A 24,106-nucleotide genomic window follows, 5' to 3' on the forward strand; every position below is an offset into this window, starting at 1 on the left:
TGCCTTCCCCGGTCATTACACTTTCCCCCCAGCAAGCTGGGGACTCATTTTACCGACCTCGGAAGGATGGAAGGCTGAGTCAACCTCGAGCCAGCTACCTGAACCAGCTTCTGCTGGAATCGAACTGAGGTTGTGAGCAGAGAGCTCAGACTGCAGTACTGCAGCTTTACCACTCTGCACCACGGGGCACCTATATATTCAGAGACAGTCAGCCTTTGAATTCAAGAGCCAGGAAGCAACATCAGGGAAAGGCCTCAGCCTCTCTGCCCTTTTGTTGAACCTCCAGAGGAACTGGTTGGCCACTGGCTGAGGCAGGATGCTGGACTAGATGTACCACTGGTCTGATCCAGCAGGGCTCTTCTGATGTTTTTACGAAGGCCTCAACCTCTGTCCTCCATTCCATCCTTCCAAGGTCGGTAAAATGAGTACCCAGCTTGCTGGGGGGAAAGTGTAGATGACTGGGGAAGGCAATGGCAAACCACCCCGTAAAAAGTCTGCCATGGAAACATTGTGAAAGTAACGTCACCCCAGTCAGAAACGACCGGTGCTTGCACAGGGGACCTTTCCTTTCCCAACCTCTATGCCCCGTTGTTGGCCCTCCAGAGGAACTGGTTGGTCACTGTGTGAGGCAGGATTCTGGACTAGATGGGCCTCTGGTCTTATCCAGCGGAATGGCTCTTCTGTTCTTAAAAGCGTTTTTTTAGAACTTCATGAAAGCTAGAAAAGGAGAAGTATATCAAGTACCACATAAGAAGTGAGCTCTTGAGTTTAACACAGTTCTGGTACTCCCTTTTGGTCCAGTTTATGTGGCCATTTTGCTGATTAGACTTTTAAAATTGAAAAAGCTGCACTGTACAGAGGGTGAATCTCTGGCTTGTAAGCACTAGTTTCTGCACATTGTGCAAGTCCCTTGCATAAGTCGACATTAATAGGCAAAACCATTCTGGGAGCTTTCTGAGCAATTTGTTTATGTGCGCACTGCAACCCCAGCTGGAATGAAGCAGCGAGAGCACATCCACATCTGTAACATGGAGTGGTTGAGTGAAATGCATCTTGGGAGATCTGGTGCACTGCAGGGAGGGTATCTTTGCTCAGTGCAAAACCCATTCTTAACGCTAATGCAGCTTCTAATTTGTTATGAGAGGTGTGGAAAAGTCACCAGCTTTTCAAATATGAGTATGTCTTGCAGATCCAATCCTGACAAGAAGAGGAGATTGGATTTATACCCTACCCTTCAGTACCCAAAGGAGTCTCAGGGTAGCTTGCAATCTCCTTTCCCTTCCCCTCCCCACAACAGATATCCTACGAGGTAGGTGGGGCTGAGAGAGCTCTGACAGAAACTGCTCTTGAGAGGAACAGCTCTGTGAGAACATGTGACCAGTGTTCCCTCTAAGCTGAGTTCATGTGAGCTAGCTCACAGTTTTTTTAGCCTCTGGCTCACACATTTTTGTCTTAGCTCAGGAAGGCTGTCCCCTGAGCACACTAATTTATGCAGTAGCTCCCAACCTCTTCCAAACGTCTCTTGCCTTGAAAACCCTAAGTTGCTGTGGTTTGATAGCAACCCCACACCTCCCCCAAAGTTGGGGCACCTTAGGCTTCTCCTAGCTTTTTTTCTGCACCAACGTGCAGCGCAAAAAGCTCAGCTGCAGCAGCAGCGCAGCCGAGAAAGAACACGTGCCCCACGCGCTACCTCCTCGCGCAGGTGTAGCTCGGCGCGCGCCCATGACTTGTCCTGCGCATGCGCGGCGGATCCTGGGAGCCGGCCGGCAGAGCCGAAGTTTTGCTCATTACTGCGCCGTCGCATAATTTGGAGTCCTGTCGCGGGGGGTCTTCACTTAGCACCGCTAAGCTTCCTCAGAGCCGTCGCATAATTTGGAGTCCTGTCGCGGGGGTCTTCACCTAGCACCGCTAAGCTTCCTCAGAGCGGCGTCACTGTATTTTTTTAAATGCAAAACCGGTACAAAAGAAATACACCTCAGGGGACAGCACGGGGGCGGAATCCCTATTCCTCAAAAACTACATTTCCCGGCATGCTCTTCGGAGGAAAAAAAGAGACTCCCGTCGCTTCACAGCCCGGATAGCAACAAGGGGGCGAGGCCTGTAGAGAGACGAGCCAGGGCACGTGACATCTCCCCACCCCTCCCCTCTCCAAACTCCTCCCTCCTGATATCCTTATGAAGGATGGAACGTTGTGACGACGTGGAAAGATGGAAGCGGTTGGCGTGAGCCGCTGAGGAAGGAGGGAGGGAGAGTCGGGGGCGCGCGAGCGAGAGCGCCAGTGCGCATGCGCATTCCCTCTCCCGAACCCTGAGGCGGCGACGCGCGTCTTGTGGGGAGGGGAGGAGAGGAGGAGGAAGGGAAGGTGTGTCGCCCCTCCTGTCACCTCAGGTGAGTCACCCCTGCCTGCCCCTTCTGTGGGGGGGGGGCTTCAATTAAGGGTGGGGGGCAGAGTCGTGGAGGGGTTTGGGAAGGAGAGGTGAGGAGGGGGGTCAGTGGTCGCCATGACGACGAGGGGGGCTTGGGGTTAAGGGAAGGGGGCGCTCCCTGGCCCAGAGGCCTGCTCGGAGGTTGCTCTTTCCTCCTCGACCATTTTGAAAACCCATCCTAAAAAAAAGAAACGCCGTGTCCCTTCCATGAGCCCTTCCCTCTACTTACGTGCATCTGAGAGCCCTCTAGCCTCAGGAGGTGTTCAATCTTGTGGGGTTTTAATTGCATTAAAGATTGTGATGGTCCTTTGGAGAAAGCTGGCGTTGAAAAGGCTGGAAAGAAACAGCACATGTTTATCCTGCCCCTTCCCGTGAGGAGCACAGGGTGATGTCTGTGGTTCTGCCTTTTCCATTGAACCCGCCCAACAACCCTGTGAAGTAGGACAGAGGGAGGGACTGAACCGTGGTCACCCAGGGAGCCTCATGGAGATTGGAACCCAGGTCTCCCAGATCCTAACCAAGCATTGTAATCCTTACTATGTCCTTGTTCTCCTGCTGTAGCCTGAAACAGGCTATAATTCTCTCCAGTTGCATGCAGTTTGCATAGCGTTTTATACCCTCGTGCCTCAGACAGCCCATCCGCATCATTCATACTCAAAAGCAGGCCCCAAGAGTCAGGGATGATTGTTCAATGATTTTGAGCCTGTGCTCTTGCAGAAGGTCCCAGGTTTGATCCCTGGCATCTCCGGTTGAAAGGAGCAAGCAGGAGATACTGTGAAATTTTACAGTAGAAAAGAGCAAGGTTTCATTAACACCTTGGAGACTAACACAATTCGTGGCAGGGTATGGTGTGAGTTTTCCTGAGTCACTGCTCTCTTCTTCAGTTACCAGGCTCGTTTGTGAGGTGGAGAATGTAGAGGCTGACTGCCTGCTGACTTAAGTGATTGCCCTGACAGTTGAGGCTGGAGTGAGTTTGGAGTCGGAGTGAGCTGAATCAGTAAAACCTGGGGCCCTGCAAAGTTGCTGTCACTGATTTTGATGGACCAGTGGTCCAGCTCCATGTAAGGCAGCTTAATATGTGTCATGGTAGTATTTTAAATTGGATTTCCCCTTTACAGCATGCATTTATAGGCAAAGTGGGGTGCATGTCACCTCTGGGGTAGTGAACTTTAATTAGTTCATGTAGCAACATGATATGGGTGATGATGAATGACAGGTGCTTTGGAGTTTTTTTAAGGGTGTTTGTGTGTGTGTGTGTGTTTGGTGTGTAGTGGTTAAGAAGAAGGCTGCAGCAGATTTATACCCTGCCCTTCTCTCTGAATCTGAGACTCAGAGCGGCTTACAATCACCTAGAATAACTTCTCCCCCCACAACAGACACCCTGTGAGGTGGGTGAGGCTGAGAGAGCTCTCCCAGAAGCTGCCCTTTCAAGGACAACTCCTGCGAGAGCTATGGCTGACCCAAGGCCGTTCCAGCAGCTGCAAGTGGAGGAGTGGGGAATCCAACCCAGTTCTTCCAGATAAAAGTCTGCACACATAACTACTACACCAAACTGGCCCTGCCCTGGATAGCCCAAGCTCATCAGATCTCAAAAGCTAAGCAAAATTGGCCTTGGCTAGTATTTGCATGGAAGATCTTCAAGGAATACCAGGGTTCTGATGCAGAGGCAGGCAATGGCAAGCCTCCTCTGAATGTTTCTTGCCTTAAAAACCCCACAGGTTACCGTAAGTCAGTTGTGACTTGATGGCATTTTCCACCACCGGCAGTCAATGAGGAACTATTCCTGGCTTTCACTTTTGAGATGGGGTTTGTGTAACGGCTACATTGTCATTGCCATTACTGTGGGATCGATTCCATAGGGATTTTGTGTCCTTGGCATCAAACCTGCTTGCAGTGCCTTTTTTTTTTTAGGTCAGATCTGAGAATCTGAACAAATATTCAGTATTAAGATAGATTCAAGTGGGCAGCTGTGTTGGCCTGAAGCAGTAGAACAAAGTGGGAGTCAAGCAGCACCAGTTTGGTGTGGAGAGCCAGTTTGATGTAGTGGTTAAGTGTGCGGACTCTTATCTGGGAGAACCGGTTTTGATTCCCCACTCCTCCACTTGCACCTGCTGGCATGTCCTTGGGTCAGCCATAGCTCTGGCAGAGGTTGTCCTTGAAAGGGCAGCTGCTGTGAGAGCCCTCTCCAGCCCCACCCACCTCACAGGGTGTCTGTTGTGGGGGAGGAAGGTAAAGGAGATTGTGAGCCGCTCTGAGACTCTTCGGAGTGGAGGGTGGGATATAAATCCAATATCTTCTTCTTCTTTAAGACCAACTAAGTTTTATTCAGAATGTAAGCAGTCTGCCCACTCTATATGTAGGACTGCTTTCCGTTCCATCCTGTTATCTGATGAAGTGTGCTTCTAGCACACGAAAGCGTATGTTCTGAATAAAACTTTGGTGATCTTAAAGGTGCTGCTTGAGTCCTGCTTTATTCAGTATTAAGGTAACTGTAGGCTCATTTCAAAATGAGCCTCGTGGCGCAGAGTGGTAAAGCTGCAGTACTGCAGTCTGAGCTCTCTGCTCACGATCTGAGTTTGATTCTGGCGGAAGCTGGGTTCAGGTGGTTGACTCAGTACTCAGCTTGCTGGGGGGAAAGTGTAGGTGACTGGGGAAGGCGATGGCAAACCACCCTGTAAAACTACCAGATAATTTTACTTCACTGTCATTGGTTCTTAAATCTGTACCATGTTGCATTCTGGGCCGCTGCCTACCAGCTATGTATGGCTCTGCTCAGCCATGTATGGCTTTGCTCACTGTGCTGGATTTCTCGTCTGATGAAGTGTGCTTAAGAGCACACAAAAGCTTACATTCTAAATAAAAATTGGTTGGTCTTAAAGGTGAAACTTGACTCCTGCTTTGTTCAGCTGCTTCAGACCAACATGGCTGCCCACTTGGATCCACCCCGTTAAACGTCTGCCGTGAAAACGTCGTGATGTGATGTCACCCCAGAGTCGGAAACGACTGGTGCTTGCACAGGGGTCTACCTTTACCTTTAGGATCATTTTGCAGTAGAAAAGAGCAAGGTTCCATTAACACCTTGAAGACTAACGCTATTTGTGGCAGGGTAGGGTGTGAGTTTTTGTGAGTCACTGCTCTCGTCTTCAGTTACCAGGCTCGTTTGTGAGGTGGAGAATGTAGAGGCTGACTGCCTGCTGACTTAAGTGATTGCCCTGACAGTTGAGGCTGGAGTGAGCTGAATCAAGTTAAGCATAAAGAAAGGTGTATGACTGACTGGTGGCTCTTCAGAGATGGTACTTTTTCAAACGCTACTTCATGTGCACAGCATGCCTAGAAATATATCCGTCTGGAGATCGAGCCTTACGTAACAGTTCCTGAACAGAGTAACTGTTATCACCGTCGTAATCTTAGTCTTGATTATGGTAATTGGTCTCAAACACTGGAGCTCGCACGTGGAGCCCTTTCAGGATCACAGTCTTTTTTTTCTGAGCTCAGCAGTTATGGGTGACGTTGCGTCCAGGTCTTTTCATGTAAATCCTGGTTAGCTACATTCTGCACAATGCTTAACCAGAGTTAAGGAGGGAATCTGTCCCAGAGGGAAGGGAATGTATGCTTTTGTGGCTGTTCTCTTAAAAATAATAGACGGCAGCCCCTTTATGCAGAGTCCAAGGAGCTGCAGATTCTTTTAACAGACGAGAAACCTTGGGTGGAACCTGAGACTACCTGTGTGCAGTACCAGAGAGCTACACAGAGTCTCCCCATCATGAGCACAGATAACCAGTGTGGCTGCAACAAGCTATTTTAAAAAATGCTGCATCCAGTTGTATGTATAGCACCGGCGGGGGGAGGGGGGCAAACTTGTTTAACGTAAGAGCCACATAGAATAAACATCAGATGTTTGAGAGCCGCAAGACATGAACATCAAATGTTGGAAGGAAGGAAGGAAAATAGATGGGGGAGAGGTGGAAATAAAGCAACTTTAATTTAAATGCATTCTCCAAGCTGCCAGCCAATGGGGTGGGGTGGGGGCTTCAAGAGCCACACTACATGTGAAAGAACCACATGTGGATTCTGAGCCACAGTTTGGCCACCCCTGGTATAGTAACACTTTGTATTCAGAATGGCTGCTGTGGTCATGTTTGGTTCATACAGGAAGAAAATTTAAATTTATCATTCCATGAATTGGGCCTTGGTAGTGTCACGGTTTACTTCAGTCACAAGTAGAAACCATTTAATGAGAAAAGAGGAGGCACACAAAGTGAGCTGACATATTTATTCATTCTATTTTGTAATTTCTGTTCTGCCTTTCTACCTAAATAGGATTCCCAAGGCAGAGAGCATCAGAACAGTACAGATTTAACTATTAAAACAGCATTTAAAATGTATATGGAAAAATATTTTGTGGCCCTCCTTTCTCACCTGTTCTTAAGGCAGATTACACAGCATGGACAATACAGTATATTTAACAATATTATTTTATTTATTAAATTTATATTATTATTTATTAAATTTATATCCCACCCTCCCCACCAAAGCTGGCTCAGGGCAGCTCACAAGGAATAAAATTGCAATAAAAAAATCATGATACAATTAAACTATACAACATTCAACATATAACAAATAACAATTAAAACAGTTTGGTGCTAATGTTGTTAATGTCTGATGATGTTCAGTGCTCTAGGTATCCTTTAGTTGTATTTATTTATTACAACTAACAACTTGACTCCTGCTTTAGGTTACCTAGCCAACCCAATGAAAGGCAACAGAACAGATGGTTTGGGGCAGGGGTGGCCAAACTTGCTTAACATAAGAGCCACACAGAATAAACGTCAGATGTTTGAGAGCCACAAGACATGAACATTGGAGGGAGGAAGGATGGGGGAGGGGGAGGGAGAGATGGAAATAAAGCAACTTTAAAATTCATTCTCCAAGCCACCGGTTGGCTTGACTTGGAGAAGTGATTTAAAGAGAGAAATGCCTTTTCCAAGCCAGTTGATGGGGTGATGGGGGCTTTGACAATATGTGTGAAAGAGCCACATGTGGCTCCTGAGCCTCAGTTTGGCCATCCCTGGTTTGGGGTATTACTGAAATAAGAAGACCCATGCAGCATCAGACCAAAGGCCCATCCAGCACAGCATTCTGTTCACACAGTGGTTGACCTGCTGCCTCTAGGAAGTCCACAAGCAGGGTGACAACAAAAGTATCCTCTCACCAGGGGTGGAATTCTAGCAGGAGCTCCTTTGCATATTGGGCCACACACCTCTGATACAGCCAATCCTCCGAGAGCTTACAAGGCTCTTTTTTGTAAGCTCTTGGAGGATTGGCTACATCAGGGGTGTGTGGTCTAATATAGAAAGGAGCTCCTGCTAGAATTTTACCCCTGCCTCTCACCCACGCTCCTCAGCAATTGAAATAGTGAGGCATACTGCCTCTGGTACTGGAGTCAACAGTTATCCATCGTTGTGACCAGCAGTCGTTGATACTCCAGTCCTCCTTGTATTTGTTGACATCCTTTTTAAAGCCTTCCAAGATGGCGGCCAGCACCACATCGTGAGTCAGACAGCTCCGCAGTTTAAATATGTGTTGTATGAAGAAGTACTTCTTTTTTGTCTATCCTGAAATCTCCCACCCTGCAGCCTCTGTGGATGAGCTCGGGTTCTAGTATTATGGGATAGGGAGAAAAGCTTCACCCTGTCTGCTCTCTCACACCATGTGTAATTTTATAGACCTCTGTAACCCTGTTAGAATTACATGCATTTGAAATGCTTAAAACTTCCTATTCACTTCGCTGAGATGTTCTTCATCGCTTTATAATTGGATAGAGGGGACTTGATGGAGGTTAATATGTCCCTGCCTTTGCCTCAGAAGCTAAACATGGTATTGGCAATCTTGACCTGTGAGTGTGTAAAGACTTTCTGAAAGGTTAGCTTGTTGTGCTTCTGCAGTCTTGCTGCTGGAGGGAAAGAGAAGCTGTGTGACCTTTCCTCTCCTTGGAAGCTGTTGGGAAGAAAAATTAACAGTGATGTATCTCCTTTGTAATGCTGTCCTTGGTGGCATAGTTTACTTATGCTGATACATACACTTTTTTGTTTAATACAAAGTGCTTCGTTTCTTGGCGTGTTTAGGCTGAAGAAGGAAAACGGTGGTAAATGATATATGGAGTGAAATCCTGGCATTCCACAGCATTTGTTGCAGATTGTTAACCCAAAGGCAAAATTAGTGTAGTTCCTAGAATCCAGTGAGCGTGTGATATACCCTGTTTTGTTTTGTCTTTTTTGCCAAGTCTAATCTTTCCAGTATTTTAGGGTTGGTTACTCATGTGAACCCCGTTCACTGTCATGGCTTCTGTGCAGTGCCACATGGCCATTGTGTGCCTGCACAGAAGACCACTTGATGAGCAACAGTGACAGGTAAGTGCAACCCTGTTTTTCCTGGCATGCATATTGCCTGCCTTGTTTGCTGGTAAGCATTGGGGTCTCTATCCAGCCATCCATTTTTATCCTCCAGGTAGCTTGTGGCGGCATGGAGTTCTCACCTCCCTATTTTATCCTTGCAGCAAATCTGTCTGGTAAGTTAAATGGAGAGTATAACTGGTCCAAGGTTGCTTAATGAGTTGCATGAGTGAGTGGGATTTGAGCCTGCATCTCCCCCATTCTAGGTCAACGATACAGTACACCACATTGGTTTTGCATTTATATGAATTTGGGATCTCCTGATACATTTTTTTTAAACAATGAACAGTAGGCTTAGAACAGAAGTACTTGTTCACCCAAAGAGTAATTAACGTGTGGAATTCACTGCTGCAGGAAGTGGTGGCGGCAGCAAGCATAGACAGCTTCAAAAGAGGATTGGATATGGAGCAGAGGTCTCTGAGTGGCTATTAGCCACAAGGTTAAGAGCCCCGTGGCGCAGAGTGGTAAAGCTGCAGTACTGCAGTCCTAAGCTCTGCTCACGACCTGAGTTCGATCCTGGAGGAAGCTGGGTTTCAGGAAGCCGGCTCGAGGTTGACTCAGCCTTCCGTCCTTCCGAGATGGGTAAAATGAGTACCCAGCTTGCTGGGGGGAAAGTGTAGATGACTGGGGAAGGCAATGGCAAACCACCCCGTTAAAAAATCTGCTGTGAAAACGTTGTGAAAGCAACGTCACCTCAGAGTTGGAAATGACTGGTGCTTGCACAGGGGACTATCTTTACCTTTTTATAGATGGAACACTATGTCTGGGGCAATAATGCTCTGTATTCTTGGAGCTTCGGGTGGGGGGCACAGTGGGAGGGCTTCTAGTGGCCCCACTGATGGACTTCCTGATGGCACCTGGGTTTTTTTGGTCACTGTGTGACACAGAGCGTTGGACTGTATGGGCCATTGGCCTGATCCAACATGACTGCTCTTATGTTCTCTTATGCTTCTGCTGAGGAGCTCATGCACCACCTGGCTGCCAAGGAAGGGCTGAAGTGGCCACAAAATGGCCCCTTCAAAATGATTTGTTGTCATCTCTTAAAGCCAGGAGTATTGTACATTCATGTGGCTTGGGAGTTTTCTTTCCTCTACAGTAACTGCAAGGGGGGGGCAAGGAGGGAGTGATTATTCTGCTGATGGCAGAGGAACTGTAAATATTTATTTATTTATTGTATTTTATTAATTTCTACTCTCCCTTTCTACCCACCGGGGACCCAAAGTGGCTTGCCTTGTTCTCCCCCCCCCTCCATTTTTTTCTCCCAGCAACCAACATGGGTAAGTGAGGCCAAGAGTATGTGTGGCCCAAAGTCACCCAGTGAACTTCTGTGGCACAACATGGGGTTCAAACTTGGGACTTCCAGATCTTTTTCTACCCATAAAGCCCTCTGTGAAACAATGGTGATGTAGGGGTATGGCCTAATATGCAAATGAGGTCATCCTTGGCTTTTTCTACCCAAAAAGCCCTCTGTGAAACAATGGTGATGTAGGCGTGTGGCCTAATATGCAAATGAGTCGGTGCTGGGCTTTTTCTACCAAAAAAGCCCTGGTCGTAACCAATACACCACAGTGATTCTCAGTACTGAGAAGGTGGGGATCCCTGTTTAATTGTTTTACCCTTTAAAAAAAAAAAGAGTGCACGTTTACTCTCATTCAGAATCCTGGAAACGGTGACATCTGTTGAAAGGCCAGGCGCATAACCCGCCACCCCAATATAAATCTAATATAAATATAAATCTCCCTTTCTCACAGTACAAGAACTTGTGGACATTCAATGAAATTGCTGAGCAGTCGGGTTAGAAGTGATAAAAGGAAGTACTTCTTCACCCAAATTGCTGAGCAGTCGGGTTAGAATTGATAAAAGGAAGTACTTCTTCACCCAAAGGGTGATTAATGTGGAATACACTGCCACAGGAGGTGGTGGCAGCTACAAGCATAGCCAGCTTCAAGAGGGGATTGGATAAACATATGGAGCAGTGGTCCATCAGTGGCTATTAGCCACAGCGTATTGTTGGAACTCTCTGTCTGGGGCAAGTGATGCTCTGTGTTCTTAGTGCTTGGGGGAGCACAGTGGGAGGGCTTCTAGTCCCACTTGTGGACCTCCTGATGGCACTTTTTTTTTGTGGCCCCTGTGTGACACAGAGTGTGGCCCCTGTGTGACACAGAGTGTTGGATGGGCTATTGGCCTTATCCAACATGGCTTCTCTTATGTTCTTAAGGATGAGGACTACAGCTGCCAGCCTGTCAATATTAAGCACAGCTTTGTAATAAAATTTGAAACACATGAGAGCCAGTGGCTTGCAGCCTGTATTCTGGGGTATGGTTCATTTTCTTATTGTTTTGGGGACTCACCTGTAGATTTGCGAATTTCCCAGAACTAGTCTCAGCTTTATTGTTGACATCTGTAAATGGTCTGAATGCAGTTTCAGGCTTCATTTTGGGTAAGAGTTCACAGGAGCAGAGCTCTGGAACCTCTATATTTTATTGTGCTCTTTCTTTCATATAAAGGTAAAGGTAGTCCCCTGTGCAAGCATCAGTCGTTTCCGACTTTGGGGTGACGTTTTTATGGGGTGGTTTTGCGCTTGCCTTCCCCAGTCATCTACACTTTCCCCCAGTAAGCTGGGTATTTATTTTACCAACCTCGGAAGGATGGAAGGCTGAGTCAACCTGGAGCCGGCTACCTGAACCGGCTTCCGCTGGGACCGAACTCAGGTCGTGAGCAGAGGGCTCTGACTGCAGTACTGCAGCTTTACCACTCTGTGCCATGGGGCTCTTTCTTATACCGCCCCCCCCCCAAAAAAAAATCCTTGCTTTTGGGCTCCATTTTTCAGACCCCCTGTGAGAATTTTGCTTAACTCTTAAGATTTGACAAACTTTCAGGTATCTCCCCCCCCCCCCCAAAAAAAAATGGGGAAATAACCAAAGCATATAAAGCAGACAGATGGAAATCTTCATCATGCCATTGTGGCCACACAGAAGAAAATAATTTTAAAAGGTATGATGGGAGTAAGGTTTTATTATGACAGTTATAATTCAGGGAACATTTTAAGGTAGTTGCTGAACTGGTATAATTTAGTACACCTTCCAGTTATGTTAGGGGTGTGTGGCATATGTAAATGAATTGCGCTAATGAGCTCTGGAACCTCCTTTTCTGTGAAATGACCCCAGGTTTCAGTGTTTGATTTCTAAGTACTGTGCCTCATAGGTCTGGCTGAGCTCACTTGTTTGAGTTACCTCCTTTGCATTTACTTTTAGTTCTTGTTTTGTGGCACTTTTATAGACTGGGTTGTGTTAGACTGATCTGGGCTGTCCTGATAGTATGAGTGGGTAGTATAGTTTGGTGGCAGGGAATTTGTAATCACACATAGCATCTGTTCATCTAACGAACAGTGTGTTTTCAGTGGGTTCTATTCCCAAGCTGCCATTCTGTTACTAGCACCAGCCTTGGAGCTGTGATTTTATTTTATTTTTTAAAAATGTTAATGTAAGCTTGCAGTCTGCTCACATCTGCCGTAGAAGACAGAGTGCAGGACGTGGACCAGCGTGAAATGAGTTCAAGTCCTGTTCTGTGATGAAGCTCACTGGAAGAATTTGATCCTCTGTTTATCCCAGCCTTTCCTCTCATGATCTTTGTGAAGGTAAAATGGTGTGAAAATATGGGTGTCGGTTTGAGTGATTTGGAGGAAGAGCAGGGTGAAATGTCATGGACAGATAGCCGCTCCTTACACAGTTGCAGTGGATGGAAGAAAGCGGAATAACAATTTGGGGGTGGATGTAGCTGTCACGTTCTCAGGGTGCAGGCAGGCAGGAGTTCAAAGTCAGTCCAAGGTCAAAGTCCAGGAAGTCAAGTAGGAGCCAAGTCACCAATGCAGAATCACAAACTGGAATCAGAGGTCAATGTCCAAAAGCCAAAAGGTCAGGGTACCAAGGAAATCAAGCAGGTCAGGATCAGGAATCGGGAAGGAGCATGGATGCAAGCCAGAGAATAGACTTGTTGCTTCCACGAGGTTACCAGGTCCTGGGTGGGAGCTATATGGGAGTCTCAATCAGCCTGCTCCCTGGGTGGCAGTGACTCTGCTAGAACTCAGGGCGGAGAGATCTGAAGCATCGGTGTGCCTCATGTCTTCGCTCTAAAAGTTCTTTCCGGAGTCTGCTTCGGACTCTTGAGATGGGAGGAGGAGAGCTTGGAGGAGATTGATCAGCTGACACTGGTGCCTGGGGAGTGATTGATGGGCCAACTGCTGTTTGTTCAGCTGAGGAACTGGCTGCCTACTCTTCCAGGTCTGTTAACCCTTCCAGCTCCTCCTCGTCAGGGCTCATGACAGTAGCCATCTTGTCACCAGGTTGCTCCCCTCCCCACCAGTACTTTCCCCTCATTAGCATTGCAGATTTCACTGTATTTGTGTTATATTATATTGCCAGTACCTTTGCTGCTCGGGCTGTTTTGGTGATGTCAGGGGGTGTGGCCTGATATGCTGGGCTTTTTCTACAAAAAGAGCCCTGTGGAAACACATTCCTAGTTGTCTGTCAGCCTCTTTGGGTACATCAGCACTCTAGTTCTTCATTGAAGAGTTTGAATCTCGTTGCCTTAGATATGTCCCTGTGAGAAGAATGGTGGAGAACATTCCAGGCTATTCCTGAGATTAGACCATGGAAGTTAATCAAATCGATCTGCTTCTGTTATAGTTCTGTCTTCAAAAGCTATTCCTCAGCCTTCTGTTCCACTTTCCTGAAATTTGATTAGGAAGCTGGTAGGACTATGAAGATGAAGAGGCCATACTGTGCAGCTGAACTGCCTCAGGAACGGAGGCAGATTTCAGTGAAAGATTACAGATTTTTGTTAGAAGATCCACAAGTTCAACTTTGAGTTCTTTCAGAACTCTCGGATGTATGTCACCGGGTCCGGATGGCATGCATCCGAGAGTTCTGAAGAACTCAAAGTTGAACTTGTGGCTCTTCTAACAAAAATCTGTAATCTTTCACTGAAATCTGCCTCCGTTCCTGAGGACTGGAAGGTAGCAAATGTCACCCCCATCTTTAAAAAGGGTTCCAGAGGAGATCCGGGAAATTACAGGCCAGTCAGTCTGACTTCAATACCGGGAAAGTTGGTAGAACGCATTATCAAGGACGGAATGAGTAGGCAAATTGATGGACACGGGTTATTGAGGAAGACTCAGCATGGGTTCTGCAAGGGAAGATCTTGCCTCACTAACCTGTTACATTTCTTTGAGGGGGTGAACAAACATGTGGACAAAGGAGACCCGATAGATGTTGTTTACCTTGACTTCCAGAAAGCTTTTGATGAAGTTCCTCATCAAAGGCTCCTTAGAAAGCTTGAGAGTCATGGAGTAAAAGGACAGGTCCTCTTGTGGATCAAAAACTGGCTGAGTAATAGGAAGCAGAGAGTGAGTATAAATGGGCAGTCTTCGCAGTGGAGGACGGTAAGCAGTGGGGTGCCGCAGGGCTCGGTACTGGGTCCCATACTCTTTAACTTGTTCATAAATGATTTAGAGTTGGGAGTGAGCAGTGAAGTGGCCAAGTTTGCGGATGACACTAAATTGTTCAGGGTGGTAAGAACCAGAGAGGATTGTGAGGAACTCCAAAGGGATCTGTTGAGGCTGGGTGAGTGGGCGTCAACGTGGCAGATGCGGTTCAATGTGGCCAAGTGCAAAGTAATGCACATTGGGGCCAAGAATCCCAGCTACAAATACAAGTTGATGGGGCGTGAACTGGCAGAGACTGACCAAGAGAGAGATCTTGGGGTCATGGTAGATAACTCACTGAAAATGTCAAGACAGTGCGTTTGCAATAAAAAAGGCCAACGCAATGCTGGGAATTATTAGGAAGGGAATTGAAAACAAATCAGCCAGTATCATAATGCCCCTGTATAAATCGATGGTGCGGTCTCATTTGGAGTACTGTGTGCAGTTCTGGTCGCTGCACCTCAAAAAGGATATTATAGCATTGGAGAAAGTCCAGAGAAGGGCAACTAGAATGATTAAAGGGCTGGAGCACTTTCCCTATGAAGAAAGGTTGAAACGCTTGGGACTCTTTAGCTTGGAGAAACGTCGACTGCGGGGTGACATGATAGAGGTTTACAAGATAATGCATGGGATGGAGAAAGTAGAGAAAGAAGTACTTTTCTCCCTTTCTCACAATACAAGAACTCGTGGGCATTCGATGAAATTGCTGAGCAGACAGGTTAAAACGGATAAAAGGAAGTACTTCTTCACCCAAAGGGTGATTAACATGTGGAATTCACTGCCACAGGAGGTGGTGGCGGCCACAAGTATAGCCACCTTCAAGAAGGGTTTAGATAAAAATATGGAGCACAGGTCCATCAGTGGCTATTAGCCACAGTGTATGTGTGTATATAAAATTTTTTGCCACTGTGTGACACAGAGTGTTGGACTTGATGGGCCGTTGGCCTGATCCAGCATGGCTTCTCTTATGTTCTTATGGCTAGGTGCTTGTGGGCTGGTGTTCCTAGGAGAAGGGAGTAGGTTTACCTCCTTTTATTCGTTTAGAGTCCCCCCCCCATTCAACCTTTTACTTTAAGGAACTTTTAAAAAGACCAATGGACATCCATATATCAGAGAACGGGGGGAAAGTTCTGCATTTTGGGGACACTAATGACACGAGTGAACCAGCGTCGTAGTGCAGGGGTCAACATATCCCAGGTGCCAGGATGCATCTACTCATTTCAACAAGGGTTTTATTGTACTACATCTCAGCAGTTCTCAGTGGAAGTCTGAAGGGTTGGATTCAACCAGTTTTTCCAGTGGTGAAAAGGGGAGGAGAGGGTCCCCTTTGCCCACCAGCAGGTCTGGGTTTGGAACTGTGGGACCTCCGCAGACCAAAGCCGTGTGGAATGGGAGCTGTAGTCATAAATGTATAAGAGTGCCCACCAGGAGAACGGATGGTTTCCCGTCGTTCTGTATGACGTCCATCCCAGCCATGAAGCAGAGGAAATTGCGCCTCCAGGAGCTATCCAGGCGAACGGTTTTGAAGTTCTGACCATGGAATCCACCGTGGAGGGCTAACACCACACGCAGCCATCTTCCTACCAGGCTTGACTCCATTCCAGCGAAGCGGACGGCTCACGTACACACCAGATGTCACCTATGCCTGCAAGCAACCTACCCACCTCAGGAGTGGTTAATCGTCCAACCACCACTTTCTTTGTTTAACGGAACTCTAGCACCATTAATTTATACTGAAATTTAAATTTTAATCTAATCGCTGGTTTAAGAAATGTATTTTAATGGTTATGTTGTATTTATTGTTACATCATGGTGTGACTCACCATGTCCTGTAAGCCGCCCTGAGCCTGCTTCGGCGGGGAGGGCGGGGTATAAATAAAAATTTATTAGTATTATTATTATTATTTTGGGGCTGGCTCCTGTAACCAAACAAAGTTTATCAAAGTCTGTTCTAATCCTCCTACAAGAATGTCTGTGGGGATAAAATGAAGGAAGGAGAAACCTTGTATGCTAACTCAAAGCTTCTCTCAGGAAGTGCAGAATAAAAAAATGTGATAGATCTTGGTAAAATCTTCCATCTGCTATCGATGCTGGGTAGCTCAGATTTCAGTGGTGGAGATTCTGCAAATTGTGCTGTAGGCGTTTCTCCCCCTTCTGAATCCAAAATTCCATCTCTAGCTTTTTTAGGTAGTTTAAAAAAAATAAATCTGATCCCTTTTATAGTTATGAGATCTTTCTGTTAAAGTTTGATGTCTGTACTCTTTTAAAACGCCTTCGCTTTTTAAAAATTTATGTCTTTAGTGGCAATACTCTCTCCTGTTACCTTGGCACTGGAATGCTTATCTACAGTAATTTTTTTTGTTAAACTTTGAAATGCAGCAGAAGCCACCCTTTTTCATTTGCACTGTGCTGCCATTTCAGGAACTTAAAAAAATTTAATTTCCTTGCTGGCTGTGTATCTCTCCTCCACTCCTTAGTATAAAGACATAGTTAGAATGCTTGCCAGGATGTGTCTTTTAAATCAGTTTGGTGCTCAGGCTAGCTTGGGTGGCCAAACTGCGGCTCTGTGTACCCAATTGCAGCACTGGATACCTAAAGTGGCTTATGTCATTCTCCCTTTCTCCATTTTATCCTCACAACAACCCTGTGAGGTAGATTAGGCTGCAAGTGTGTGACTGGCCCAGGGTTACCCGGTGAGCTTCCATGGTGAAGCAAGAAACCGGGATAGGTGTATTCACTTAGAATAGCTCCAGATTTTTATAGCCCCTTCATGAGCACATCCCAAAATATTTCATAGGTGTGTTGGAAGTAGTTGTACTTGTCTTAATGTCAGGAAATTGTCCCTGCCGTGCTCTTCTGGTTCTAGGTTGTGCAGATGCCTGGTTTCAGCTGTATGTGGTTGTTCCAACATTGCATTAGTTTCTTTCTGTACTGTATACCTAAATGCTTGGGGGGGTGGGAATGGGACTCAGCCTCACTAGCTTTGCACAGAAATTTTGCTTTTGCAGCCAGGATGCTTATCAGGTTGGCATCGTAATGGCATTCTCTGCCAGGATTTTTTCTCCTCTAGCTGCCGGGACCATGGAGGAACACTGTATGGATAATCACCAGACCTCTCTCCATGCAAACACAATGTACAAAAATTTAACAATTATTAGTGTTTACTGACTTTCTGTGACCAACATCCAAATATTTATAATTCATCCTGGAACATTTCTGCAAATTACCTTCATGCCAGTTTCTGAAAATGTTTTCAGAAACTGGCATGAAGTTAATTTGCAGAAACGTTCTAGGATGAATTATAAACATAGTACAGCAGGGCAGGAGAAATTATACATAATGAAGAGTAGCAATTGAATTACGGCACCTACTATTTGAAAAGACGGTCCATGGAAGAAGGGCTGCTTGGCCCGAAACGATTTTGGACCGGTTCTCCAATCGTCAGACTTTCAGTAAATAAAAATAATAATATTTGGATATTGGTCACAGAAAAGTACAGTAGAAGTGGCGTGCGTTGTGGATGGACTTTTTCCTGTATGATTTCTTGCAAATTACATATTTATTACTGCTTAGATTGTCAGTAAACGCTAATAATTGTTAAATTTTTGTACATTGTATTTGCATGGGGAAGGGTTTGAGGATTTTTTTCTCCAGGCTGGCTGGCTTTCAAGGTGCTGGGAGATACCTGGATGGGAAGAAAATTGAATGGACTTTGAGTGGGATATTCTGGTGGGTAGTTTGGTGCTCAGCATTAACTGTTAATTGCTTGCATATAAAAGCAGAGATGTGACTGTTATGGTTAGTCTTGACAAGAGCTGTCCATGCATTAGCTTTGATCTTCAGTTATAATAAAGCTTTTTTCAGTGAATCCATCTGAGAAGTTTATTGACACTTGGTTAAACCTGACATAGAGGGCACCTGCTGGGCAATTTAAGTTTTAAACAAATGGCTTCTGATTCTGTTTGGGAAGTCAGTTATAGCCTGTCTGCCCAGCTTGTGACAGATGGCAGTGAGTTTTGAGACAGCTGCTCTCTTTCAACATGCAGTTTTATGGATGACAGTTAAAGTGTTCTTGTTAATGTTTGACAAGGCTGAGGTCCCTACTTGTAGCAGTTCTGAGTATTGTAGCAGCTTGAGAGAAAGTAGCTTGTAAATGTGCCTAAAGATTTAGGTAAGTTCTGGAGAAGATGAAATGTAAGGAACATGGAGGTGCAGAGGTTGCTTCTTCAGCTGACAAAAATACATTAAACAAAAGCAAGTTCTGGCTTACGTATTTGGACTGTTCTAGTGGCAGCCTGAAGAGAATTGTAACCTCAGAGTAGACCTTATTTTGGTGTAGTGGTTAAGTGCGTGGACTCTTATCTGGAAGAACCGGGTTTGATTCCCCACTCCTCCACTTGCATCTGCTGGAATGGCCTTGGGTCAGCCATAGCTCTCACAGAGCTGTCCTTGAAAGGGCAACTCCTGGGAGAGTCCTCTCAGCCCCACCCACCTCACAGGGTGTCTGTTGTGGGTGGGGGGAGGTAAAGCAGATTGTAAGCCACTCGGAGATTTGGAGTATAGGGTGGGGTATAAATCCAATATGTTCGTCATCTTCTTCTTACTTGTAAGTTGGTTAGAAAAATTAGATTAAAAATAATGGATAATGCATGCAAATGCTCTGTCACTTGGCCTGCCTATGGAAGGGTCTTAATCAGTCTGGTGAATTGCTTCATTTTTAGTTTCGTAGCCATGTTAGTCTGTCTGTAGCAGCAGAAAATGCAAGAGTCCAGTAGCATCTTAAAGACTAACGCCAACAAAAAAAGAAAAGCCCCTACCCTGCCACAAATTTTGTCAGTCTTTAAGGTGCTGCCAGACTCTTGCTCAATTCTAGTATGTTTGCAATCTTGTAGAAATGCAGTGCCAGTTCAAGGTATCTAAAATAATCAGCAAAGCGATTGGAAGGCTGAATGTAGGAGGAGTTAAGTGAACAGAAGTTATGAGACAGAGTTGGTGTAGTGGTTAAGTGTGCAGACTCTTATCTGGGAGAGCCGGGTTTGATTGGCCACACTCCTCCAATTGCAGCTGCTGGAATGACCTTTGGCCAGCCATAGCTCTCTCAGAGCTGTCCTTGAAAGGGCAGCTTCTGTGAGGGCTCTCTCAGCCCCACCCACCTCACAGGGTGTCTGTTGTGGGGGAAGAAGGTAAAGGAGATTGTGAATCGCTCCGAGACTCTGAGATTCAGAGTATAGGGCGGGGTATAAATCCAATATCATCATCTTCTTTTTCTTCTACTTTGTGTTGTAGCACCGTATTGTAAAATGTTGCAACTGTCGCCATTGGTCCAGCCAGGGGAGTTGTGCCAAAGCTAAGCAGTGTTCCCATCTCTGTGCATGCAGCACTTGTGCAGTGTCCGTGGCTCACTGTTCGTGTGCTGTGCCATCAGTCTGGTTTTGCAGTTGACCCTGCTGGCCTTGAGTCTTCATTGGCTGTGACAGCAGTTTCTAGAGCCTATAGAATTAACTTACTGTTCTCAGAGTTTCATGTGGGTCTCCTTAAAAAAAAAAAAAAGCCACCTTCTTCCATTCCAGTTTTATATTTTGGGTGCCAAACCTGGCATTGCTGAAAAAGCAGCATGTAAATTTTCCAGAGTTTGTTCTCCAACGCTGAGACTATTTTTCAGAATGGAAATGCATATAGTGACAGCAGTATTTAGAGGAGTAATTGTCCTAGCTGTATAAGCAACGTTCCAGTGGCACCTGTACTGTAAACAGAAATTCCAGTGCCATTGATACCTATTGATACCTATGAACATGAATTCCTACATACAGTCGAGTCAACAGGAATTGGCAAATGTATGTTTGCCAGTTGAGATGTGGCTATTAGCCACTGTGTGTGTGTGTATATATATATAATTTTTTTTTGGCCACTGTGTGACACAGAGTGTCGGACTGGATGGGCCATTGGCCTGATCCAACATGGCTTCTCTTATGTTCTTATGTGACAGAGTGTTGGACTGGATGGGCCATTGGCCTGATCTAACATGGCTTCTCTTATGTTCTTATGTGACACAGAGTGTCGGACTGGATGGGCCATTGGCCTGATCCAACATGGCTTCTCTTATGTTCTTATGTGACAGAGTGTTGGACTGGATGGGCCATTGGCCTGATCCGACATGGCTTCTCTTGTGTTCTTATGTGACACAGAGTGTCGGACTGGATGGGCCATTGGCCTGATCCAACATGGCTTCTCTTGTGTTCTTATGTGACAGAGTGTTGGACTGGATGGGCCATTGGCCTGATCCGACATGGCTTCTCTTATGTTCTTATGTGACTCAGAGTGTTGGACTGGATGGGCCATTGGCCTGATCTAACATGGCTTCTCTTATGTTCTTATGAGATTACCATATTGGTAAAGCATGACGTAAGCACCCTATTAAGTTTTTTAGATTGTGTTGAAACACACTTTCTCCCTCTCCACCTCCCCTCCCACCCCCGGTCCAGCTAGTCCTTATGTGAATCAGCAGCATCTGTCATGGCTACAGTTTAGGGTCTTTAACTCTAGGGGAACACCACCGCCTTTCAGGGGGGGTGGAAATCAGATTTGTAAAAAAATACTTTTGTAGTAACACTTCCACCCTCCCAATTAGGAATGAAGTCTGTGCATGAAGGAGGAAGAAAGGATTGCATTTTGGGTTGCTATAGCCTTTCAAACTGACAGTTAACATTAAGGTAGTGTAGTGGTGGCAAACTCTAGCTTCATGAGGTGGAGGTGTTGCAACTGGAGGGAGGGGCAGGTGAAGAATGTAGCTGAAGGCAGTGGGGTGGAGGGGAATGGAGTCTGCATACGGTTGCCAGGTCCCCCTGGCCACTGACGGGGAATGTGGGGGTAGGGTTGCCAGGTCCAGGTTAGGAAACTCTCAGAGATTTGGGAATGGACCCTGGGGAGTCAGTACTAAGTCAGTTACAGTGCCATAGAGTCAACCTTCCAAAGCATCCATTTCCCCCAGGGAAGCTGGTCTCTGTAGTCTGGAGATGATTCTGGGGGATCCCCAGGTCCCACCTGGAGGCTGGCATTCCTGAGAAGAGGGTTTGGGGGCGGGGAACAGAGCTGGTGGAGGGTGCCTGTAGGAGGAATGGGATTTTACTAGATGAGGAACAAAATCAGGATGAGAAGAAAATCCAATATCTCCAGTGAATTCTGCTTTTTATTCATTTCCTAGGTTCCTTCCTACTTTGGGGGAGGTTCTTTGACTACTGTGTATCAGGAATTTGAGGTGGTCTGTTTGCAGTAACATTAAGTTCACAGTCACAAACCTTTGTTGGCATAACACTAACATTAAGTTGCCATGGAACAGGATGTAGCAGTGAAATAAGGAGACGTTACTCATTAACTTTCTAGTATTTCTATATGATCCACTCCATGAAGACTGTCTCTGTAGGCATAAATATCCTGTTTGAGAATATCCTGTAAAACTTTTGGCATTGCTGCTCGATTGTTTTGGTTTTGAAACATGGGGTACAAACAACTAAAAGTATTTCTCTCTCTCCCTCTCTCTTTTCTTGCAGAGGTTCATGTGTCCTCTAAAGGAGCGCTTAAGTTCTCTCAGCCAGACAAACTGAAAATTACTGGTAAGAAGCCTATTTTGGCAGTGCTAATATGACATAGTGGTAAGCTATAGTACTGCAGTCCAAGCTCTGCTCACGACCTGAGTTTGATCCCGGGGGAAGCTGGGTTCAGGTAGCCGGCTCCAGGTTGACTCAGCCTTCCATCCTTCTGAGGTTGGTAAAATGAGTACCCAGCTTGCTGGGGGGGAAAGTGTAGATGACTGGGGAAGGCAGTGGCAAACCATCCCATAAAAAAGTCTGCCAAGAAAACATCGTGATGTGACATCACCCCATGGATCAGTAACAACTCGGTGCTTGCACAGGGGACTAACTTTACTTTTTTGTTGTTGTTCAGTCGCACAGTCGAGTCCAACTCTAGTGTTTCTTGTTTCTACGTAGTTTTTCCCTCTCTGCTCAGTTGATAATGAAGCAAGTTAATTAAAGCTGCCCAGAAACCTGGTACATTAAAAACAACACAATTATAATCAAGGCAGGGAAAGTTCTGTCTATGAAATGCAGCTTTACGTTGCTGCCTGAACTGGATGAGAAAAGAGGCAGGCCCACCTTCATCTGGCAGCCCTTTCCATCAGGTCGGAGCCCCCACAGCAGATATCTTTGCCCTGGCGGTCACAGTTCTCTCCTCCTTTAAAGAGGGGAACACACCTTGTAGTGAAGATCTTATGGTCCATCCAGCCTCAAATGGGGAGACAGTCTTCCATATTCAAGGGATCTGGGCTGTAATGTCCTTTAAAAGGGACTGCCTCTCCCCATATTTGCCCTGAAGGACTTTACATTCAGCTAATCACCATCTGCTGGCTGTCCCCAGCCCGAAGGACGTCCGTCTTTCCTCCACCACAGCCAGGGCTTTTTCTGCCCTGGCTCCAGCTTGGTGGAACATGCTTTCGTTGGAGATTAGGGCCCTGCCTGACCTACTACCTTTCCGTAGGGCCTGTGAAATGGAGCTGTCCCGCCAGGCTTTCAAGTGAGGCAGCGGACGGCCATAGTACATCGAGGCTGGCCTCCCTGTCACAGCATCTATCGGGCAGGCCTGTTGGAACATCATTGGTTCCAGCTCTGTTTGCACTATGGCTGATTAATTGTCTTCCTGGAGTAATTTTATTGTTTTTGTGGAGAAATGTCTTGCCTCCTGGAGAGGTGGCAAGCCAGCTTTAAAAGGTTCTGTCTCTGAGATCAGAGACAAGCAGAAAGGGTGGGGGAATTTAGCCCCTGGCATTACAGCAGCGTCTGGGCTATCTCTTAAGAGATACTAATGGAGCTACTTGAAGAGACATTGGGCACCCTTCTCCTCCAGGCAGGAAACAGAGTGGGGAGTGTATTGGGCTAGACCAGCCCCAGAGACTATCTAGGAATGAGCTGGAGATTTCCCAGCATGCATAAGGGTTTCCCAGAATGCCTCCCAGAAAAGAGGCTTCCTGGGTACAACAGGAAAAGAAGCCTAAATCTGGGTGGTCTGGGTAACAAGGGGTGGAGAGTAATGTAAAGTGGGTGGAGTCAGAGGATTAACAAAAATGCTTGCTCTGAAGAGCATGGGGCTTCTCTCTTGGAGTTGGGACTGGGAGACAACAGACTGCTACTCTCCAGCCAGCAGCTAGCAGTCATATTTGACCATGTGGCTGGGCCTGGCTGGATGCAGGAAGCCTGAAGCAATGAGGTATCATTAGAACCCTTTTGTAACTTACTAAGCTTCGATGTGCCTGCTCTGCTTAAACATCTGGTACGGCAAGTTTTTAAACCAGGGACAGAAGGATGCGTTTCAAACCAACTTTTATTTGATCTTCTGGTTGCTGATCGTGTGCTGTGCTAAGATTATGCTTGTAACGTTTTACTTTTTAAAAATAAACTTTTTACCGTTTTGAAGGCTGGCAGTAAAGCTCTGTACCACATAGTTCCCCAGCTGCCCTAGACCATGCTACTGCAAGAGGGGAGTCCAGGAAAGGGGGAAGACATGCAGTTGGCAAGGGTGCCAATCCTCCAGGGGTCTCCCAAAGAAGGACTTTGATCTCTGTGATAACCAGGTGCTGGGTTGGCAGAAGACCTCAAGGCTAGGCCTCAGAACTGGGAAGGGGGGGTTGGGAGCCCTGTTCCTCTCAGTCAGGAACCCCTAAATTGAGCAGGTGGTGGCAGTACACCCTAGTGGCA

General features: G+C 46.3%; 2 protein-coding genes across 2 annotated transcripts in view; both read left to right on the forward strand.

Annotated features, from left to right (window-relative positions):
* The window catches only part of RPL17 (ribosomal protein L17), a 456,550-nt gene that overhangs the window by 27,957 nt on the left and 404,487 nt on the right, over positions 1–24,106 (forward strand). The gene's annotated exons all lie outside the window — the stretch shown is intronic.
* Positions 21,907–24,106, forward strand: part of DYM (dymeclin) — a 421,761-nt gene continuing 419,561 nt past the window's right edge. Inside the window, exon 1 of the mRNA XM_060236187.1 lies at positions 21,907–21,970. The gene's annotated coding sequence lies outside the window, so the exon portion shown is untranslated. The remainder of the gene's footprint in view (positions 21,971–24,106) is intronic.

The sequence above is a fragment of the Heteronotia binoei genome, chromosome 4 (assembly GCF_032191835.1).
Source record: "Heteronotia binoei isolate CCM8104 ecotype False Entrance Well chromosome 4, APGP_CSIRO_Hbin_v1, whole genome shotgun sequence".
NCBI lineage: Eukaryota > Metazoa > Chordata > Lepidosauria > Squamata > Gekkonidae > Heteronotia > Heteronotia binoei.